The sequence below is a fragment of the Grampus griseus genome, assembly GCF_964374135.1.
Source record: "Grampus griseus genome assembly, chromosome: 5".
NCBI classification, from domain to species: domain Eukaryota; kingdom Metazoa; phylum Chordata; class Mammalia; order Artiodactyla; family Delphinidae; genus Grampus; species Grampus griseus.
Window position 1 is genome coordinate 89,522,160 of NC_138998.1, and position 24,112 is coordinate 89,546,271.

Genomic DNA, 24,112 nt, shown 5'->3' on the forward strand with positions numbered 1-24,112 from the left:
GGAAGAATCAATATTGTGAAAATGACTACACTACCCAAAGCCATCTACAGATTCAATGCAATCCCTATCAAATTACCAATGGCATTTTTTACAGAACTAGAACAAAAAAATTTCAAAATTTGTATGGAGACACAAAAGACCCTGGATAGCCAAAGCAGTCTTGAGGGAAAAAAACGGAGCTGGAGGAATCAGACTCCCTGACTTCAGACTATACTACAAACCTACAGTAATCAAGACAATATGGTACTGGCACAAAAGTAGCATTATAGATCAATGGAACAGTATGGAAAGCCCAGAGATAAACCCATGCACCTATGGTCAACTAATCTATGACAAAAGAGGCAAGGATATACAATGGAGAAGAAACAGTCTCTTCAAAAGTGGTATGGGGAAAACTGGGCAGCCACATGTAAAAGAATGAAATTAGAACAATACCTAACACCATACACAAAAATAAATTCAAAATGAATTAAAGACCTAAATGTAAGACCGGACACTATAAAATTCTTAGAGGAAAACATAGGAAGAACACTGTTTGACATAAACCACAGCAAGATCTTTTTTGGCCCACCTCCTAGAGTAATGGAAATAAAAACAAAAATAAACAAATGGGACCTAATGAAACTTCAAAGCTTTTGCACAGCAAAGGAAACTGTACACAAGATGAAAAGACAATCCTCAGAATGGGAGAAAATATTAGCAAATGAATCAACAAAGGATTAATCTCCAAACTGTATAAACAGCTCATGCAGCTCAATATTAAAAAAAAACAAACAACGCAATCCAAAAATGGGCAGAAGACCTAAACAGACATTTCTCCAAAGACATACAGATGGCCAAGAAGCACATGAAAAGCTGCTCAACATCCCTAATTATTAGAGAAACGCAAATCAAAACTACAATGAGGTATCACATCACACTGGTTAGAATTTGCATCACAAACAACAAATGCTGGAGAGGGTGTGGAGAAAAGGGAGTCCTCTTGCACTGTTGGTGGGAATGTAAACTGATACAGCCATTATGGAGAACAGTATGGAGGTTCCTTAAAAAACTAAAAATAGAATTACCATGTGACCCAGCAATCCCACTACTGGGCATATACCCAGAGAAAACCATAATTCAAAAAGACACATGCACCCCAATGTTTAATGCAACACTATTTACAATGGCCAGGTCATGGAAGCAACCTAAATGCCCACCGACAGACGAATCAATAAAGAAGATGTGATACATATATACAATGGAATATTACTCAGCCATAAAAAGGAACAACATTGGGTCATTTGCAGAGACGTGGATGGACCTAGAGACTGTCATACAGAGTGAAGTAAGTCAGAAAGAGAAAAACAAATATCGTATATTAACACGTATATGTGGAATCTAGAAAAACGGTATACATGAACTGGTTTGCGAGGCAGAAATAGAGACACAGATGTAAAGAACAAAAGGATGGACACCAAAGGGGGAAAGCGGCGGGTGGGGGGATGAATTGGAAGATTGGGCTTGACATATATACACTAATATGTATAAAATAGATAACCAATAAGAACCTGCTGTATAAAAAAGTATAATAATATTCAAAAAAAACACAAAGGTAGATAAATGAGTTAAAATAATTTTCAACCAATTAAACTGTCATCCACAAAATTAGATCAGTGCTCAAGAGCTTATCCTTTAGTCTATAAACACACAAGATGAGAAAAAAAATTACAAATCAATTTAAAATTATTTTTATACAAAGGTACATGTCTCAAAGGTTTGTTTCCTTTGGAGTATGTTTTGTTTTTATAAATCACCAGAAACTGAAATTATTCTAGTGACACAGAACACACATATTAGAAAAAGTTTAAAGATAAAACGAAGAGTTAAGCTGAGCCTACATCAATGCTATTACCCATCAGTAATCCCAACCACCCATCAACTGACTTACCTAACAGAAAAAGTTCCTATTGTGTAGTAGAAAGAAGTACTATACAAATGTTCAAAGAACTGCACTTAGACTATCATACTTGAGAAATACGATGATTCCCTAGCTCAAGAGCTGATATCAGAGGAAAGAAGGGAAAGGAGGAAGAAGAAAAACGTGGATAAAAAAAGAGAGAGTGGGAGGCAGGAAAATAAACAGGTAGAAGAGCAGATTTAGGACTCCATGGCTTCTGCTGGCTTTATTTCAAATAAACAATCTCTTCTTTCTGTTTTCCAGAATCTTTAAGAGTATGCCATTTCCCTGTTGAATTCACAACTGATTCACAAAGTAAAAGAATACAGCCTTGAAAAAATGTGAATTGGCTTGATTATAGTAAGCAGAAACAGATACAACTCGAAAGAGTAATCGTCTTATTCCTCAACCTAATTTTCAAATACATTCCATTCCTTGAAAACAATGAATACACATGGAAATCGATTTTTACAATGATGTAATTCCTCCATCATACAAAACACTCTAATTTTCAAGTTCTTAGATTTGATCCCTTCACTTGAAAGACACTTTTTCATGCAGTGACTTCAAAGTGGAAGAAATATGAATTCAGTAATTTCAAATGTCTCCCATCTCAAAGATCCAAAGGTATTTTTAGTCTTAGATGACTATAGTAAACCAGGTTTTCTTGTTTATAGATTAAATAACATAGAAAGTTTTTTTTTTTTAACTTTCACTTCACTCTTTGGTACAGAAAAACAATTACCTCTGGGATGAACTGAACTGGTTGCCCTCAAATTCATATGATGAAACCTCAAAGCCCAATGTGATTATATTTGGAGATAGACCCTAGAAGTAGGTAAAAGTTAAGTAAGGTCATTAGGGTGGGGCCATTATCTGATAGAACTGGTGTCCTTTTAAGAAGGGGAAGAAACTAGAGCACACTTTCTACACACACACACACACACACACACACACACACACACACACACAAAAGGTCATGTGAGAACACAGCAAGAAGGCAACTGTCCATAAGCCAGGAAGAGCAACCACACCAGAGACAATTTGTCAGCATCTTTATCATGGACTTTTAGCCTCCAGAACTGTTAAAAAATATCTGCTGTTTAAGCCACCCAGTCTGTGGTATTTTGTTATGGCAGCCCAAGCAGACTATATAATCTCTAAAAATTAAAAGATTCTACTTTTGAAATAGTTTTACTCTATCAATAATCTAGCTGAGGGGACTTCCCTGGTGGTCCAGTGGTTAAGACTCTGTGCTCCCAGTGTAGAGGGCCCGGGTTTGATCCCTGGTCAGGGAACTAGATCCCACATGCATGCCGCAACTACGAGTTCTCGTGCCGCAACCAAGAGTCCGCATGCCGCAACTAAAAGATACTGTACGCGGCAACGAAGATTCCACGTGCCGCAACTAAGACCCGGCGCAGCCAAATAAACAAACACACAAAAAATCCAGCTGAATATGTCACTGATAGTTGTTGCAACAATGATTCGTTTATGAAGAGAAGTGCCTGGAGCAATCTGAAGAATAATTCACTCCAAAATTATTTATATATGTGTGTGTTGTTCTACATTAAATTGTCATTTGGAAATAGCATAAAGCTTTGAACCCCTAAGAGATATCCTCTGTTGTCCTGATTCTGAGTGCAAGGGGACAATGCCAACAGAGAAGTCCTCGAAGGAATCTAAATAATCTCACCCTCCCTGGAAAACAGCAGCGTAAAAATCTTGAAAGAGAAATGCTGATTCTTTTGAAACCAAACAACATTTGCTCTACATGGTGAAGAAAATTTCTGTGGCACTGTCTCCTGTCCTTGTACCTTGTGCACCGAGATTATATAAAATTTGATTTCTTTGATGCTGACCTCATTAATATCCAGAGTCAAGGCCATATATCCACCTTTGGCAATCACTCTGTCCTTAGGATTTCTACGTTCTCAGTGGCAAGAAGTGATTTATTAGATCATAGGGTGACTAGTATCTCTATAGGATTCACCCTTTCAGTGGTAACTGTTGAATATATAGGCTCTTATGCATTCAGGACAATTTGTTAAAACTCAAAGTATGTGTGTGTAAATATAAATATGCAAACACAGCTTATACATACATACACTGTAATAAAGGTATATTATAGTGCATTCAAGATTATTGAACTATGATCACATTTTTCTTAACTACCATTTCTTGACTGCATCCCATGTGCCAGGCAGCGTATCAACACTCAACATAATTCCCTTATTTAATTATCAGAATTCCACAAGGTAGAGATCGTTATCCGATATTAAGATGAGAAAACAAAATTTCAGAGAGGTTACATAAACACCCAAATTCTTTCAATTTAAAAGTTCCAGAACTACGGTTTATGCCTAAGTTTCTCTGACTCCACAGATGTCTAAGAATGTTCCTTCTCCCCAATCTTAAAGAACTATGAACTATCGAACAAAGCACTGTTTATATACTCCTTGATATTTAAATCATCTTAGTCCACACAGGTCTGGTAGCAATGTTTTATAAAACCTGTGGGATTAATCAAATCTACATTGGTCGAGTTCATAATGCCTAGCAATTTTCTAGAAAACTTAGGAGCGAATAATGCAATCACTGTAGAGTGACTATGACCTCGAGTGAAGTACATCAGAAAACCCATGGGATTCAATTGTTAACCACCCTATAGTATTCTGCATTTTTTCTCTCTAGAATGATTCCTTAAATTGATCTTAAGTAGAAGCATTTGGTTACCATTACATGGTAAAATTATTGTATTACTACTGGAAAAAGCAAAGTACCCATTTTCTCATGCTCTTCCTCTATATCCAATTAGATAACATCTGTCAAAAGTTCTTAACTTAGTAAACATAGGTAAGAAGTTATTATGAGAATCATTATATCCCTTCTCTAATGCTGTATGCAAACCACAGAGGGTCCAGTCTGCAGTAATTTTCATTCATTTTAAAACAACTTATAAAACAATAAGGTAAGTAAGTTTAGTATAGACTGTATTTCCACTTATTGCATAGTGGAAAAGTGATAATGTTCAAAACTTAATGAAACTCTTGAATTGTATCAACTCCTCATTCCTTAAAACTTGTCACAGGGTTTCAAAGCTCAATGTGTTCCACGTAACTACAAGAGGATTCATAGTCAAATAACTTTCCATGTTAAACAGATTCATTTACTACAGGACTTCCTGGAAGCTTAACATACAAGGTGCATTCTGTCTGTCTAGAAGAACCGTAGACAGGATTATGCAGATATTATACTTAAAATATGCATTATGCCTCCCTATCAGCCTTCCCCTACCCCACCCCTCTTAAAAGGCCACTCCTATCCAATGCCATGAGTTGGCCATGTGACATGCTTTAGCCAATGAAATATAAGAGGTAGTGACATATACCACCTCTCAGAAGCAGTTTAAAGAGCCCAGATTCCACCATCATTCCTTTCTCCTTTTGCCACAAGACTTAAGCATCCCAGAGAGGTTGTCCTTCAGCTTTGGTCCAGGAATGAAGAGGATATGGAGCAGAGTGGCAGCAAATTCATCAAGAACATGAACATGAGCGAGAAAGAAACTTTTACTGCTATAAACCACTAAGACTTGGGGATTCTCTGGATAATTAAACAAAACTTTGCCTAAGCTAACTTAAATAGCATGTTTCCCAGATTTACTGAACCCTGGCATCATTCTGCTCGGTAACATTTTCCAAAATTTGTTTCCTAAATTACTCCTGATTTTGTGTGGCAATTTTCTGTTAGTTAATACTGTATTTAAGATGAATGTATAGTTATGCTAGAAGTATAAAGTCTCAGTCTTCTTAAATTTTATCAGCATTTTTTGTCAATTTCTGCTTACAGTCAATAAAAATATTGTATTAAAATAATCTGATTAACATTTAGAGATCATAGATGAGATGGCTACTTAAGCCAAGACTGCCAACAACTACTGATTAATGATTTAGTTTTCTGAATAGGTAATATAAAAGGTCCTGCTTTACTTTCTATATATGTATTCATATTCAGAAAACTAAGAATACCGCCACAAATTTAATTTTCTTTGTATCTCACTATACTCAACTGCCTTTAGGATTAGTAATCGAGAACGTATTTGACATTTCAGTATAGATATTCAAATATTCTGTAGTCTATTCTGCTGACCCAGAAAAACCATAACCAACTGTATCCTAACTGGCATTTGTAAATCCAGAATTTATATTTCTAACTTCACTGTGCCTTAAAGGATAGCACAGAAAGGAGGAAAACTAACTAAATCCCAATCTTCTCACTGGCACTAAGTTTTTTTGTTGTTTCAATATCCTAGTAAACACACAAGCTAAATGGCATTTATTTTTACAATGTGTACAATCCTAGACTGCAACATTCAGAAGAATGGTTCAGAGGCCTTATATTTATACTCATATCATAAAAGCAACATTCAGTCACATACTCACTACAACAAAAAAGGTAGACACAGATATTCTAGACGGACCTAATAAGCTATCAAAAATACTTAAGAACAGAAAAGATTTAAGATTTCAATGAATAAAAAAATTGAAAAGTAAGTTCATGTCCTGAAAATTGCAACTAAACAATATTTACTACTTCTGTTAATTTTAACTTATATTAAATTCCTTGGTCTTATAAATCATCAGTTCACCATAAAGTATTGAAACATCAGTAAAGCAATCACACATTTTCATTCCCAGACTGAGAAAACTCTATGCATTTAAGTAATCATGACCAAAATTAATCTTAAAATATTCCTAAAGAAGCAGTTTTGAATATAACTTATATACAAGAGGACAGAATTATAGTATCTGTGAGTTTCAAAGTTTGACATAATTTGCCACATGTATATATTTTAAAATCTCAACTCTTTCAGGCAATACAAAAAAAGGCTTTGGGGGAACAGGCCAATGTAATATTTATTTAGGTATGTATTCTCTAGATAATTAGGACTTCAATAAATGGACTTTTCACCAACAGCCCACTACTGTGGAGAAACAAACCAGAGATTCTGAAATAGTTAATTTTTTAAAATTCATGATTTTAAAGGAAAATTTAACTTACTTGATGATAGAGATTAAAGTGTCCCTTTAAAAATACTAATAAAATTGACCAAAAAAATACACAATTATCACACTTCCTTGATCAATACGGAAGGTGAATCCATCAGATGGAAAAAAGTTGAGACCAGCTCTGTTACCACTTAGCTCCTGACAGCTTCACTGCTTCCAGGTAAGTAAGATGCACCTGCAGGGCTGCTCTTACCGGTCAAGTCAAGACTTTCCATTGTGATTTCAATGGAACATCAGAACTTCCAGCTTCTGTGATGCAGCAGAATTCTGTGAAGGACCCATAGCAAAGTGATTAAAATGGTGAGCCAGGAAGCCCTTTCAAACAAAGCTGACACTTATTCTCCTTTAGCAAAATAATCCCTAAATAAGATGAATTAACAGCCAAGCAATCAAAATCAGGAAAATTATTAAACACCCCTCTACTAACACTATTTAGGAAAAAAAGACCTAAAGTGTTTATTGTCAACTTTAATGTAACAAAAAGATAGTCACTAAAATTACTCAATGGGAATTCTGAGACTAAAGTTACAGAGACAAAGAATTAAAGGCAATCACTTCTTAGCTTTCTGACTAAATTCACGTGTAGAGTTACAGGTGAATTCTCTGGAAAAACATGAAATTATATTGACATCCTGACTAAATTCAAGTTATTTAAAATGACTGGCCCAACCCATACAGTTAAGCTGTGGTTCAGATGTTAATATCTTATATTTTATCTTTTAAATGTTTTAAAGATAACAAGTGAAATCAAGATAGTTTTTTTTTAAGGTGGGGAGCGGGGGGGAACACATACAAATAGAGAAAAGCTGTAACTAAAAAATTACTTTCTAGTTACATATGATGAAATAAATATAAGAGGATCAGAATCAACAAGAGTATACAAATTAAATGAGCATTTTACATTAATACTGCAAATATAGACATACACTTAAACTGTATCTTTTTTTAAAATTATTTCAGTTTCTGAGACATTCATTTAGTTTCTCAAGTGCTTCATGGTAATACTAAATTCACACTCAACTAAGAGAGACAATTTCCTACCCTCCTGCAGATTATGACAATTTATTTCCTTACAATCAGTAGGCTATAACACACTCTAGAAATCAGATATCACTTACTGGCTTACAGCTTGATCAATACTGTTAGTCATTTTATGGCTTGGCTAAAGTTTTTTCCCCTAATCAGCCACTACGATATGGAAGAACTGGCTCTTACACATTAAATATCAAAAATGTGTAATGATTCATCTGAGTAATCCTAACTAGACTTAGATGGTTCAGTTGTCACCCAGTGCTATGGAAGAAAACAACAACTTGAAAGAATAAATAAAATATTAAATGGCCTCACGTGGCTTCACACAAGATACTACTCATTCATCCACATTTTTTAAAACAAGGATATGGATGAAAGAATAAATCCAGATCTTTGACGAAAACTACGAAGGACACATGAATACTTTCAAATTAAATGCCTATGTTTTTATCAAGGAAGGGTACAATTCCACAAACTGATTAAATAAATGATATAAAAGTCTATCCTTAATTATCATAAACTAGGCAACTAACATTAAAACTGCTGTTTCGGGCTTCCCTGGTGGCTCAGGGGTTAAGAATCCGCCTGCCAATGCAGGGGACACAGGTTCGAACCCTGGTCTGGAAAGATTCCACATGCCGCAGAGGAACTAAGCCCGTGGGCCACAACTACTGAGCCTGCACTCTAGAGCTCGCGAGCCACAACTACTGAAGCCCGCGCACCTAGATCCCGTGCTCCACAACAAGAGAAGCCACCGCGATGAAAGCCTACGCACCACAACAAAGAGTAGTCCTGGCTCGCCACAACTACAGGAAGCTCACGCGCAGCAATGAAGACCCAACACAGCCAAAAATAAATAAATTTTGTTTAAAAACTGCTGTTTTAAGAAAATCACATGTACTATCTCATATATTTATTTCCATACTTTTTCTTCATATAAATCCATGAAAGCCAGTATAAAGAACTATTAAAATAAAAAGTTAATAAATAGGCAAAAATCATGAATATCTATAAATAACTGTCAAGTAAATAAATTGGTATAAACTAAAAAAACAAAGAGTATATAATTAATACTGCCAAAACTGGGAGAGGAGGGTCCAACATTAATTCTGATAGTGTGGGTTTAATTCTTATTTTGATTTAGAGATTTGCTTACATTTTAGTGTTTTTTTTAATTTATTTATTTTATTTAATTTATTTTATTTTTGGCTGCGTTAGGCCTTCGTTGCTACGCGTGGGCTTTCTCTAGTTGTGGCGAGCGGGGGTTACTCTTTGTTCTGGTGCGCAGGCTTCTCATTGCGGTGGCTTCTCTTGTTGTGGAGCACGGGCTCTAGACGTGCGGGCTTCAGTAGTTGTGGCTCACGGGCTCCAGAGCCCAGGCTCAGCAGCTGTGGTGCACAGGCTTAGTTGCTCCGTGGCATGCGGGATCTTCCCAGGCCAGGGATTGAACCCGTGTCGCCTGCATTGGCAGGCGGATTCTTAACCACTGCGCCACCAGGGAAGCCCCTACATTTTAGTTTAAGAAGTTGAGTGCATGCTATCTGAGAAATAAAATATGCTAGTATATCCTATATACAGAAGTTCTTTTAGGAGCTCAAAAATAAACTCTCACTAATCTTAAGGTACCCTTACACATTTGTTTGTTTCTATAATCAAATATATACCCCCCAAATGGACCATATCTATACTTTATTTTGATTACTGTTCAATAATTTATCACCTGGGATGCAACTATCTATGGATAAAGTAGGGAGGGAGAGGGAGGAGGCTGACTATGCTGTGGCCAATATGGGTTTTAAAACTCAGGAAAACGAAGAAATCATGTTGGACTTCACTGACTAGGAGGGGAGCCAGGGAATCAGCCACAGAGCAGAGGTCAACTTTAAGGCTGAAGATCCTGCCTGTGACAGATTCCCTTTGAGTTCTCTGACAGCCAAACTCCAGATTTTATCTGGCTACTACAAATGCCCACATGAGTAGCTTCAGAAAAGCAGTTTCAGCATAAGCTGCTCTGCATTTAAGTTACCAGTACTTCAAAAGTGTTTTGATTTGATGGAAATGGGTGGCTGTGTGAGGTGTCAGAAGGGCAGGTGGGCAAGAACGGGAAATGTCTAAAGGGTGAATACAACCCTGCAGACTTGAACATGCCCTTAGACCATAGCCAGGAGAGATCTTCCACTGAGCCACACCAGGCCTGTCTGTGTTCTCTGGGTCACACTACAGCTTCCTCCTAACCCTCACTTCCCATCCACACAGGGCCTTGGATTCCTGACTGCCCACACTTAGCTCCCACTGCCTCATTAAGAGCCTGCTCCGTTAACGGGCTCCTTTTCCCTTTGCAAGGCCCGCTTCCCACCACAACACTACTTCCCACAGGATGCACACCTAGCCAGGATGGACCTGGCACAGCTCAGGATGCCCTCTGAGATCATCATGGCAGATGGGAGAGCTAATGTTGAATTATCTGCTCTTTACCTCTTAACCACAAATAGGGTATCTGACTTGGCATCTGAAAAACCCATCTTAAAGATCTGGCCTCAGCAACCACTGAAATATCCCAAAGCAGCTGGCTTTCTGGCAGTTTACACATTGCCCCCCTTCGGGGTCCTATGTTTTGAAAGCTTATTATACTAAAAAAGGTGAGGTGCCACTTCTTATAACGAGGCAGTCTCCCTCATTAGTGTTAATGTCCAGTATAACATTCAAAGGCACATCATGACAAGATCCCCTTCTATGCCAACACTGTATGTTTTGCACCCTAATGTCACTACAACCTAGTCAGTGCAGAAGGGGACTCCAGGCAACCATGTTGCCCATTTACATGGAAGACTATTTAATCCCCATGAATGACTGCTTTTCTGATGTTTTCATCATTTCTCTGGGTAATAGATTAAGCTTTAACTAACTCATTTTCATACATAACCCTAATTCAATCAAGCTCAGTAAAAGTCATTCTGGACTGCAATTATTTGCTAAGGAACAATTACATTCAAATGAAAAAAAACTTGCTGGGCATGATACAATGCACGGTACAGATGCCTCTCCATTTATGGAGCCAGAAACAACAACAAAAATAGCCAAGCTGCTAGAAACGGAAATAGATTTTTTTCCTCATCTTCCTGAAAATAGAATACGCATGCTTTTACACCTGAAGAAAACAAAATGGAGAACCCAAGAAAGCAAATTTCAAAATTTTTTTTTCAATTATGTTTATGCTTTGAAAGAGGCTGCATTTCTAATCTAAGAGTAAGCATGACCTCTGAAAGCCAAAATAAATCCAGGTCACAAATAACAGTCTTAACATCCACTCTTTCACTAAATCTTCCACTGGCTTCCTCCCATTTTCCCAACAATGTGTATTCCGATTTCCACTTTACAAAGTAGGTGTTCTTAAAAGGTTTTTCCTGTCTTAAAATTACTTCTTTAAATAAATACAATTCTTATATTTTCCTCAATTCACTCTTTTACACACTGCATGTTTACAAATGAAATGTAAAGGTTGTTTATAAATAAACTTAAATACAAACACCGAGCTCTTACTTCTACGTAAATATACCGTATTTTTAGTCCAAAAAAACTCATTAACTAAAGCCTCCTTATGTATATGCATAAGGTCTCCCACTCACCCCACTGTAATTAATATTCTTTTCATCTCCTCAGTAGTAGCACCAGGCACATTACAAAATAATATAGTACTGAAATTGCATACCGGCTGTTATGCAATTTTGGCCAATGAATTCCATACCTCAGGTCACTGTGGTACACCAGAGGACAAAGGATTTTTTTTTCTAGAAATGATAAGCTCCGGGTAAATCATTTGCTGAAATAAATTATCTTCATGTAGACAAAGATAAATGCAGGGAAATATATAATATGTGTGCTTTTAACAAGAGTTGCCTTTATTTCATACTTCATATTGTCACTGTCTTTATTTTATGACAGTGACAATATAAAGTATGAATAAAGACAACACTTGTTAAAATCACCCACTCTCACTGTCTTTATAGTTGAAGCTTAAACCAAAGCTATTTCACAGGCATTTCTCGCCAGACACCAATCTTTAACAGAAATTACAAGTGTCAGCTATACTGAGAATGGTAATTTCTTAAAAGAAAATGCAAATCTGAAGTATCTTTTTATCACCTTCCCACCCCCACCCCTGCATTTCCTCATGACCCAGAGCCTTTCAGGTAAGAAACCTTAAACATAGCAATAAAGGCAAAACAAGTCCTAAGAGTTCACTAGATACTAACAGCAAAGCAAAGTAACTACAAGTCATTACAGATCTGTCCATCTGTTTGGAATTTCCAGAAAGGTGTTGGAAAACACCAGCAGGCAGAGACAGAAACTCTAGCATTCACTGTTAGACATAGGTCTAAGATGAAAGATTTGGAAATCCTCTCTCCTTCAGTACTCAATATTGACCAATTATAAAACTGTGCTTTAAAAACTACCTTCCACCTATCTACATGCCAAGAGCACAGAGATGCAAATGGTATAACCTTTTACAGTTTGAGAAATTAATAATGACCTACCATGCATTAACACTGCAAAAGGTATTCTAAGAGTTGTTGTTTTCTAGAAGCTGATGATCTAGTTGGGTAATCGCATACACACACACACACACACACAATTACACAAGAAGAGAGAGAAATGTATAACGTCAAAACAGTAAGCAAAGAATTCCCCAAAAGTTAGACTGCACAAGGGAATCTTTAGGCAGAAAACAAATAAAAGCTGCAACCTAAGGCACTAGCTGCAAACTGGGATATGCAGAAAGGGGATGGAGAAGGGTGTCACAGGCACAGGCAGAGACTGGGCCTAAGTTACATACTGGGAAGAAGCATGCTGAAAGGGACCGGAGGCAGATCTGGTCGAAGTGCAGGGCTCACATCAGAAAGTGGAACATGAAATGTGGGCAAATGAGAAAGTAATGCAACTTGCTTTTTTCTCTCCGTAGCCTCATAAACAGCAGAGCACAGTTAGCAGCATGGTGTTCTGCAAAGCATACTGGCTTTAGGGCCAAACTTGTACCCCTCATTTGCTTACTCCCCTGCAACTGTAGGCCAATTCCTGAGACTCTCTGAGACTCCAATCCTCATCTGCAAAATCAGGGTAACAATTTCTACACCCCTAAAGGTTGCCTTAAATTATTAGAAGATATTATAAATACAAAGGTCTTGGCATACAGGAAGTGCTCGGTAAATGTTAGTAAGGTCACTAGAGTTAAACTATGTGGTAGAAAAGCATTTAATAAAGTAATATTGTGAACATGCTGAAGTTTGCTTTGAATATTCTCAACATTTGGTTGAGAACTGCTAAGTAAATTGCTAGCTTTCCAAAAGGTAGATTTTGTTTTAATTTACGTAGTTTTAACATACGTTTAATTCTGACAGTCTGAACAACCACTTTTTACTCCTACCAATTTCGAGCTACATTACCTGATTTGATAATATGATATTTTATTATAATGCTCATATGCCATAAGACTGTTGTTTCAGGGACCATGGTGGAACTATGAATTTCTGCAGTTACCGTAAGTAGAGGTGGAAAATGAGTAGGCATTAGTCCAGTCAGATGGCTTGGCAGGGAGGCCCTGAAAGCCTCTTTTATGCTCTTGTGAACTATATAAATGTGCCTTTGACCTTCTCAGGCAGGGGAAATTGCACATTTAAGGTAGAAAGAGTTTCACTTCCAGGAAGAGTATAAAAACATGCTTGCCAGGAGCTACGTGAGGAACACTGACAGGGAACCCCAGGTACTTTGGGAAGATTCCTTAGCTCTGTCAAGCCACTGAGCTGGAAAGTATAAGGGTAAGATAATCCCAGCCCTGTGGGGACATCGCGCCTATGCATTACTCTGGTTTAGCCCAAGTAAACCTTGGCCTACACACTTGAGGAATTAGCCTATATCTTTAGAGAGGGGTTCTGTGAAAGAAACCCACTGGAGGAATCTCAGGATCGCCTTGTCCTTTGAGGTAAGAAAGGATTCCTTTAATCAACAATAATTCACAATATACAGAAAATCACACTCTTAATTTAGTCCAAAGTCATTTGATTAAAAAAGGAAGTCAGCTGTTAGCAATTTACATAATTTTAAATGGAAAATATTCTGTTCTGAGAAGTAAAGGACACTAGTCTTTCCCTTTTTTCCTTTATCACTTAAATTTCACAAAGACAATTTAAAGACATATAAGCGTAATTTTAAATTTTGTGATATAAAAAGCTCATCTCTATTAAAATTTACATTGTGTTATTAAAAACCAAAAAAACTATACTATCCAGAAAGAGCCCTTGTCCCTTTCAGGTGCACCTAATGCATATCCAGCAAATAGCTTTGCAACAGAAAGACTGGTTCCAGATATGTTAATTGCAAGAACATTCCTGATATGAAGACATAAAGGAGTCTGCTCAAAAATGATCCACAATAAAGTGTTAATATGCTCCCTTTTTGAAGTTATTTATTCACAAAGCAGTTATAAATAATAATAAATAAAAATAATCCTATACAGTAATTAGCTACTTTAAACCAGATAAATAATCCTATAAATAATCCTATAAATAATAAATAGGATAAATAACAATTTATCCTATACAGTAATTAGCTGTCATTAAATAATCCTATACAGTAATTAGCTACTTTAAACCAGAAAGATCCAAAAAACTTTCCTTAGAGGGAAACAGAGATGTCCAATCCCAACATTTCCATAGCTGAAACCAAGACAGACCCAAAAAGGTTAAGAGACTGGACAAAAGGCCTTCAGCTGGTTTGTGGCCACGCTGGACAACACCCCGTGGCTCCACACTGCTGCCCCCGCAGGATTTGATGTTATTAGCCCCTACTGGACATTCCAATCAGTCGTGGAATCACAGAATGCTGCAGGCAGTCGGAGGTCATCCGATTCAGCCCCTTCGACCACACGGCAAGCTACAGGCAGAGCTAGGCCAGAACCCAGGGCTCCCACTATGGGTCAGTGCATTGCCCCTACTGCACACTGCTCTTCTGGACTATCATCAATCAGTTTGATCTGACAGCAGGGGGCTCCAGACCAGGTTACCTTAGATCCCTACTCTTTCTCTGGTCTTCCATTGTAAATAGCAACATTCAGCTGGAAAAGGATCAAAAACAGGGCCTAACTTCACTCTCGGGGTTGTCAGAGAATGCTTCTTGGCTCTAGAACACTTTCCCCTTTCTAGTCTGAAGACACAGAAAGACAACTTCTAGTTGCAGAAGTAAAAGCACACAAAATACTTCTTTGTGTTTCTAAATACTTTTATAAATACCTTGAATAAAAAGTTAATGTTCGTTTACGTGGGGGGAGGGGGGAGTGAGTATATGGAAACTCTGTACTTTCTATCCAATTTTGCTGTGAACCTAAAACTGCTCTAAAAAGTAAAGTTTATTAATTTTTTAAAAAGCTAATATCAACTTACTTCATTCTAACAATATGAAAATTATATACTCACTAGCAAACGACCGGCCAATACCAGTTGAGAATTTATAAACAGTAATTCTCCCTTAAATGCTCACTCCCACCAGAAACACCTAGTAACAATTAAATTTATGTCCTCCATTAAAACTAAGCCCATGTCCTACAACAACAATGTCTGAACAGTATACATGCTCCAGTGATCACTAATCTTCAGTAAATGCCTCTGCTCCTATGGCAGTCATTTAAAGTAATATACAATATCTGGCTCAAATTAAACCAACCAAAAAAAAAAAAATCAAAGGACATATTCTTCAAGTATTCCCATTGATAGACAAAGGGTTTATCCTTTGTGGTTAATTCCCGCATACTGACCCTTAGAGCTCAGTGTTATACACCCACCAGAGGCCACCAATTATAAGGTGAATGGTGAAAGGTGTATGCCCTGCAAACATCTGTAACAGCCATGGTTCTCGATACTGCCAATAAGTATTTTGAAATTTTAACTTTTTTTATAGTTAAGAAAATCAGGTTTTGTCACCTTTCAAGTTAAAATGGAAACTCACTGTAGATGCCTTATTTAAGTGGGAGAATAATCAGCCACAAAGGTATGTTTTTCTATACTGGCTTTTCTTAAGCAGAAATTATAGACATGTATGTTTTTGCCTGCAAGGTATATGTATATCTCCCATTTTCTGGTTAAAGCACTTTGAGTTTTGAGAAAATACTCCACCTTCTCAAGGTCCATGTGCCCTGAGTGGGACTGAACTAATTCTACTCAAGCTTCAGAGATAGAAATATAACCCAGGCTTGGGCCATCAGCTTATTCCATCTTCCGGAATGAGAAATGGGTGTGAAACCTGGATTGGGGCACAGCACACAAAATATATAACAGGTGTGTTAAGCTACATTATTACTAGTGTCTGAAGTGAGAGGAGAAAAGAAAGTAGAATGCTTTGCAGTGTTGTTGTAATAAGAGAAAAAAAACCAAAAGTAGTGGACCACACATAAAGCCCCTGAAAAGAAATGAAAGAGAGCACTGATTTATTTTACTTTATTTCAAATCCTAATTTCAATAAATTTATTCAAAAATTTTGGCACATCATGACATTCAGTGAGTCAAGATGTTTAAATTTTCAATCTGTACTCCTGTAGCACCAATTTTCTTTCAATTTATATTTCCTATAAAGAGAAGTTTCAAGTTTCAACAAAAACACTGAAAACCTGGATAATGTTAATGTGACTTGTAAAACCAATTCTAAGGGCCTTTCCAATGCCTTGTTTGTTATGTATGCTATTACACTTACGTGGAGAGTAGCACACAATTCATTCTCCATGCCTGAAATTATTATTTTTTTTCTTATATTTCGGAGGAGGAAAAAAAAAACATGGAATAGTTGGGAATACAGTGCTTTGCTTTAGTGAGAGTTACCATACAAATTTCTGGAAAAATAACCAATTTTTAAAAAACTAAAGTAAAATATAATGACATGAAAGCTATTCTGAATATCATTTTTTAATTGAGGTAAAACTGGTATATAATATTATATAAAATTCAGGTGTATAAAATTATAAATCAATATTTGTACACACTACAAAGTGGTCACCACAGTAAGTCTAGTTACCATCCATCCCCATACAGTTGATCCCCTCTACCCATTTCACTGTACCCCCAAGCACTTGTCCCTCTGGTATCCACCAATCTATTCTCTGTGTCTATGATTTTGTTTTTGTTTTGTTTATTGTTTATTTTATTTTTTAGATTCCACATATAAGTGAAATCATACAGTATTTGTCTGACTTATTTCACTTAGGATAATACCCTATAGGTATCCATGTTGCAATGAATGGCAAATTCAATTAATGAATTTCACGTTATGTTTTATGGCTGCATAGTATTTCAGTGTCTGCATGTATGTGTGTGTGTGTGTGTGTGTGATCTTCTTTATCCATTCATCCATTGGTAGACACAAGTTGTTTCCACACCTTGGCTATTGTAAACAATGCTGCAATGAACGCAGGGGTGCATATATCTCTTTGAATTAGTGTGTTTGTATCCGGATAAATATCCAGAAGTAGAATAACTGGATCATATGGTAGTACTCTTCTTAATTTTTTGAGGAATCTCTATACACTGTTTTCCATAGTGGTTGCACCAATTTATATTCCTACCAACAGCATATAAGGGTTCCCTTTTCTCCACATTGTCTACAACACTTATTATTTCTTTTTGGTAACAGCCTGAATATAAATTTTAAAGGGAATCTTCCTCGCACCCTAAGTTACTTTTATAGATAGGAATAGTCACAAAGAACCAAAGAGTTGGGTATCATACAATATATTGGAAATTATTTTCTTCATAAATCTCTCATATAAGTTTACTTGACCCAGGCCTTTCATAAAAGTTGACAATAATATATGTGATGTGTTCACATATGAATGAACACATACAGCCTCAACTCCAAAGTGTTGAATTCTATCGTTACTCTGATTCCAGAGAGTACTTGCTGTAATTTAAAAGCAACAACACAAGCACTTGTTTCTTACTTTGGATGTAAGATGGATACAAAGAAAGAAATATCATTTAAATGTAAAATCAGACCTAGAATATATTTCCAAACATTAGCTATACTAAGGAGGCTTATACAGTGTTCTATAAATGTCAATCCCTGCTTTGACAACACAGTTACTTCAATTACTCTACTTGGGGTGAACAGTAACAGGAAGAATAGGAATATATCTCAGATTCTGATTCTGGAATATGATTCATTGTCTTAATGAATCTAGTCAGCGTCAAGAGTTTCATATAATGAATTTTTGGGAATCCTCCAGATATAGTCTAAGATACACACTTGAATAGAAGCCTATTTATTTATAATAAAATCTGCAACACAGTTCAACACTGTAGCTAACAAGACAGTCTTAATTAACTAATTAGCTTCCCTTTATCCCATACTCCACTCCCATTCCCCTCCCTCCCTCCATTTTATTGACTCTTGTCCTTCCAGTTTTATTGAGATATAATTGAGATATAGCACTGTATAAGTTTAAGGTGTACAGCATAATGGTTTGCCTTACATACATCGTGAAATGATTATCACAATAAGTTTAAGGAATATCCATCATCTCATACAGATATAAAATTAAAGAAATAGGAGAAAAAATATTTTTCCTTGTGATGAGAACTCTTAGCATTTATTCTCTTAACAACTTTCATATATAACATAGAGCAGTGTTAATTATATTTAGCATGTTGTACACTACATCCCTAGTGATTCATTATTTCTATACATTTCAATATAGTGATTATTTCTATACATTTCAAAATGATCACCATGCTAAGTCAAAGTACTATATGTCCCCACACAAGGATATTTTATATATATATATATAGTTAGTAACTATATTCCCCATTCTGTACATTTCATACCCTTGACATTTACTTTGCAACTGCAAGTTTGTACCTCTTCATCTCCCTCACCTATTTCATTCCTCTCCCCAACACCCTCTCCTCTGGCAACCACCTCCTTGTTCTCTGTACCTCTGTACCTGTAACTCTGTTTCTGTTTTGTTATGTTCATTCATTTTGTTTTATAGATTCCACATATAAGTGAAATCATACAGTATTTGTCTTTCTCTGTCTGACATATTTTACTTAGCATAATACCCTCTAGGTCCATCCATGTTATTGCAAATGTCACGATTTCATTCTTTTTTATGGTCAATATTCCATTCAGCCACTCTACATCTTTAGATGGGAGCACACAGTCCATTTGTGTTTAATGTAGTTATTAGTAAGTATGTACTTTTTGTCATTTTGTTCATTGCTTCGGGGTTGTTTTCGTAGTTCTTCTTTGTTCCTTCTTCTTTTGCTCTCTTCCCTTGTGATATGGCTAACTTTAGTGTTATGTTTGGATTCTTTTCCCTTTTTTTGTGTGTGTATCTAGTATAGATTTTTGGTTTGTGGTTACCATGAGATTTATATATAGCAATCTATATATACGTGATTACTTTAAGTTGCTGATTTCTTAAGCTCATACACATTTTTACTTCATTTTTACTCTCCCCCCCAATGCTTACTGGGTTTGTTTTTTTTAATGACTGGGATGGAGGAGTGGTGGGAGGGAGGTCCAAGAGGGAGGGGATATATGTACACATATAGCTGATTCACTTTGTTGTACAGCAGAAACTAACACACCATTGTAAAGCAACTATACTCCAATAAAAATAAACTGTTTTTTACATATTTCACATTTTTTGTTTTTGTTTGCCTTAACTAATTACTGTAGATATAGATGATTTTATACCTCTTGTCATTTAACCTTCTTACTAGCTTTGTATGTGATTGATTTATGACCTTTACCATATATTTGCCTTTACCAATGAGCTTTTTTCCCTTTTGTAATTTTCATGTTTCTAGTTGTGGCCTTTTCTTTTTCGATAAGAGAAGTCCCTTTAACAGTCTTGTAAAGCTGGTTTGGTGGTGCTGAACACTGTTGGCTTTTGCTTGTCTGTAAAACTTTTGATTTCTCCATCAAATCTAAATAAAAGCCTTGCCAGGTATTCTTGGTTGTAGGTTTTTCCCTTTCATTACTTTCAATACATTGTTTCACTCCCTTATGGCCTGTAGAGTTTCTGCTGAAAAGTCAGCTGACACTCTTATGGGAGTTCCCTCGTATGCAACTTGTTGCTTTTCCCTTGCAGCTTTTAATATTCACTCTTTATCTTTAATTTTTGCCATTTTAATTACGTGTCTTGGTATAGTTCTCTTTGGGTTGATCCTGTTTGGGGCTCTGTGCTTCCTGGACCTGGATGTCTGTTTCCTTTTCCAGGTTAGGGAGGTTTTCAGCTATTATGTCCACAAATATGGCTCTCTGCCCCTTTCTCTTTCTCTTCTCCTTCAGGGACCCCTATCATGTGAATGTTAGTAGGCTCGTTATCCCAGTGGTCTCTTTCAAACTGTCCTCATTTCTTTTCACTCTTTTTCTGTTCAGCTTCAGTGATTTCCACTCAGATCAGCGAGTTTTCCAGCTTGCTGATCCGTTTCTCTGTATCGTTTAGTTTACTGTTGATTCCTTCAAGTTTATTTTTCATTTCAGTTATTGTATTATTCATCTCTGCTTGGTTGCTCTTTATATATTCTTTTGTTAAAAACGTCTAACTTCTCACTCTGTGCATCCATTCTTCTCCCTAGTTCTTTCATCATCTTTACGATCACTACCCTGAACTCTTTCTCGAGCAGACTGCCTATCTCTACTTCACTTAGTCCTTCTAGGGTTTTAGCTTGTTCCTTTGTTTTGAACATATTCATCTGTCACCTCATTTTGGCGTAATACACTGTTTTTATTTCTATGTATTTGGTTAAGCTGGTTTATGGTTCCTGACCTTGGAGAAGTGGCCTTTTGTAGGAGACGTCCTATGTGTCCCAGCAAACACACTCCCCTCTGGTCACCAGAGCTATGTGTCTTAGGGGTGCCCCCATTGTGGGCTGCATGGGTCCTTCTCTTGTAGCTGGGTGACTACCGTGGGCAGTATGGTAGGTGTGGCTGGCCCCCAGTTCAGTTGGCTGCTGCCGGGCTCTGCCTTATTTGGAGGATGCCAGCCACTGGTGGGCAGGGCCAGGTTGCAGGGTGGGTGGCTGTGGCATCAGGAGCCCCAGATCTAGTGTTGGCTGGCTGGTGGGCAGGGCTGCTTCCTGACACTGCTGGCTATAGGGTCCAGGGTATCCCAAAGCTGGTGTCCGCCCACTGGTAACTGAGGCTAGATCCCAGGACGGCTGGCTGAGTGGTCCAGGGTATCTCAGAGCTGGTATTCGCTTGCTCGTGTACAGGGCCGGGGCTGGGGAGTGGGTCCAGGGCTGGTGCTGGCCTGCTGGTGGGTGGGCTGGTTCTTGACAAGGCAGGCTGGGGGGCTGTGGTAGTCCCGCGGCTGGTGCCCATCCACTGGTGGGTGAGGCTGGGTCCTGGAGCTAGTGCTGGCCCACTGGTGGGCAGAGGTGGGTGTGAGTGTCTCGGGCTGCAAGGCCCTGGGGGTCCCGGAGCTGGCGTTGGCCCACTGGTAGATGGGGCTGAGGCCCAGAGGGTCCTGGGGTTAGTGCCTGCCCAGTGGCGCACAGGGTTTGGTCCTGGGGCAGCTGTGGGCTCAGGGGATCTTATGGCAGCTGTGCTGCTGGTGGGTGGGGCTATGTATGTCCCTTCCCATCATCTCCCCGCTACCCTCCTGCTAGTTCCCTGGCCTGAGGCGTCCCAGTGCTGGAACCACTGACAGGCTGGTGGGTGGGGCTAGTCCCAGTACTAATAAGCCAGAGGGAGAATTCCAAAATGGTGCTTCCCAGCTCCAGTTTCCTTGCAGTACAACAAGCTCCCCAAAATGGCTGCTGCCAGTGTCTATCTCCCCAGGGTCAGTCCCAGTTGCCCCCTGCCTCTCTGGGGTGCCCTCCAAGATCAGCAAGTGGGTCTGACTCAGACTCTTTTCAAATTACCACGTCTTCCCTGGGTCTTGGAGTGTGTGAGATTTTGTGCTCGCCCTTTAAGAACGGAGTCTCTATTTCCCACAGCTGTCGGTCTGCAGAAAGTAAGTCCCACTTGGCCTCCAAAGCCAGTGTTCTGGGAGTTTGTCTTCCCGAGGTAGGATCCCCTGGTTGGGGATCCTGATGTGGGGCTTGGACCTCTGGCTCCTTGGGGAGAAGCTCTGCAATTGTAATTGTAATCCTCCCATTTGCAGGCCCCCCTCCCCTCCCCCGGGGGTATGGGTCTTGACTATATCACACCTCAGCCCATCCTACCTGTCTCATTGTGGTTCCTTTTTTTTTTGGTTTTTTTTTGCGGTACGCGGGCCTCTCACCGCTGCGGCCTCTCCCGTTGCGGAGCACAGGCTCCGGACGCGCAGGCTCAGCGGCCGTGGCTCACGGGCCCAGCCGCTCCGCGGCATGTGGGATCTTCCTGGACCGGGGCACGAACCCGTGTCGCCTGCATCGGCAGGCGGACTCTCAACCACTGCGCCACCAGGGAAGCCCTGTGGTTCCTTCTTTATATCTCTAGTGGTAGAAGATCTTTTCTGCTAGTCTTCCAATCTTTCTCATCAACAGTGGCTCTGTAGATAACTAATTTTAGTGCGCCCATGGGAGGAGGTAAGCTCATAGTCTTCCTACTCCGTCATCTTGGCCACTCCTCCAAAGCAATAATTTTAATGCGCTTACTGAGTATTCTGAATATGTGCTAATTTTACACAGAACTGAGAATGGTACATCAGATAAACCGAGGTAGAGGAGAGGACAGATGCTGTTAAGAGGAAAATCTCTTTTGAATTTCGAATATGAGAACTCAAATAATACTTTTCTTCTATTTATTTCCTGAGCTATGTTTTCCACCCCCTCTCAGAGCAAAACGTAGTTGAAGATTCAACTCTCTGACCACCTCACCCTCAACACCACCTTAAACTTGGGTCACCCAACGCATGGTAAAGAGGATGGTAGGAATTGGGGCAGGGAGAGAGAAGGAGTTGCTAAGGCTAATGTAAACCTGACAATACCCAACATACCATATGAAATATCATTCAGAGACTACAAAGCGGGGGCTTCCCTGGTGGCACAGTGGTTAAGAACCTGCCTGCCAATGCAGGGGACACAGCTTCGAGCCCTGGTCCGGGAAGATCCTACACGCTGTGGAGCAACTAAGCCCGTGCGTCCCAACTACTGAGCCTGCGCTCTAGAGCCCGCAAGCCACAACTACTGAGCCCACGTGCCACAACTACTGAAGCCCGTGCACCTAGAGCCTGTGCTCCGCAACAAGAGAAGCCACCGCAGTGAGAAGCCCGCACACTGCAACAAAGGGTAGCCCCCGCTCACCGCAACTAGAGAAAGCCCACGCGCATCAACGAAGACCCAATGCAGCCAAAAGTAAATAATAAAATAAAATAAATTAATTTTTTAAAAAAGAGACTACAAAGCAGCTGCAAGCCATCTAAATTTCAATGTATAAGGTTCAAAAAAACCAACATAGTTTCTGTCCCATGAACACTCAGTGTTGAGTGTTGAACACTCAACACAGCAGAGTCTCAGCAAACACACAGAATTGTTTGCTTATGTTGTGACATAAAGATTTAAAATTAGAAGAAGAAATGTACTATAGAAATGGTCCGAAGCAAAATTAAAGCTGAGAGGACTTCCCTGGTGGTCCAGTGGTTGAGACTTAATGCTTCCAATGCAGGGGGTCTGGGTTCGATCCCTGGTCCATGGAACTAAGAGCCCATATACCACAACTAAGCCCGCGTGCCACAACTACTGAGCCTGCCCTCTCTAGAGCCCAGGCACCGCAACTACAGAGCCCACGCGCCACAATTTGAGAGGCCACTCACCACAACTAGAGAAGCCCACGTGATGCAACGAAGACCCAGTGCAGCAAAAATAAATAAATAAAATTTTTTAAAAAATTAAAGCTGAGGTTTGGTGTCCTCAAACTTTCTTCGCAAATCTTCTCCCCTCCCCCAAATATTCCTCACGTCACCACAGGTACCAGCAGGTTTCACTCCATCATCCTCCACATCAAAACCTGCTTTTACATCAATGATGGAGAATGTTTACCAAGTAGTAAAATATGCATGGTAACAAGCATTATGTCCAAGTAAAAAATCTCTAACTGTGGA

At 38.7% G+C, this 24,112-nt stretch overlaps 1 protein-coding gene across 4 annotated transcripts in view; it reads right to left on the reverse strand.

Moving 5' to 3' along the window:
• BBX (BBX high mobility group box domain containing) overlaps window positions 1-24,112 on the reverse strand; it is a 280,826-nt gene that overhangs the window by 157,420 nt on the left and 99,294 nt on the right. For all 4 annotated transcript variants that reach the window (XM_082654201.1, XM_082654204.1, XM_082654203.1 and 1 more), the window contains exon 3: window positions 7,202-7,275. The gene's annotated coding sequence lies outside the window, so the exon portion shown is untranslated. The remainder of the gene's footprint in view (window positions 1-7,201; window positions 7,276-24,112) is intronic.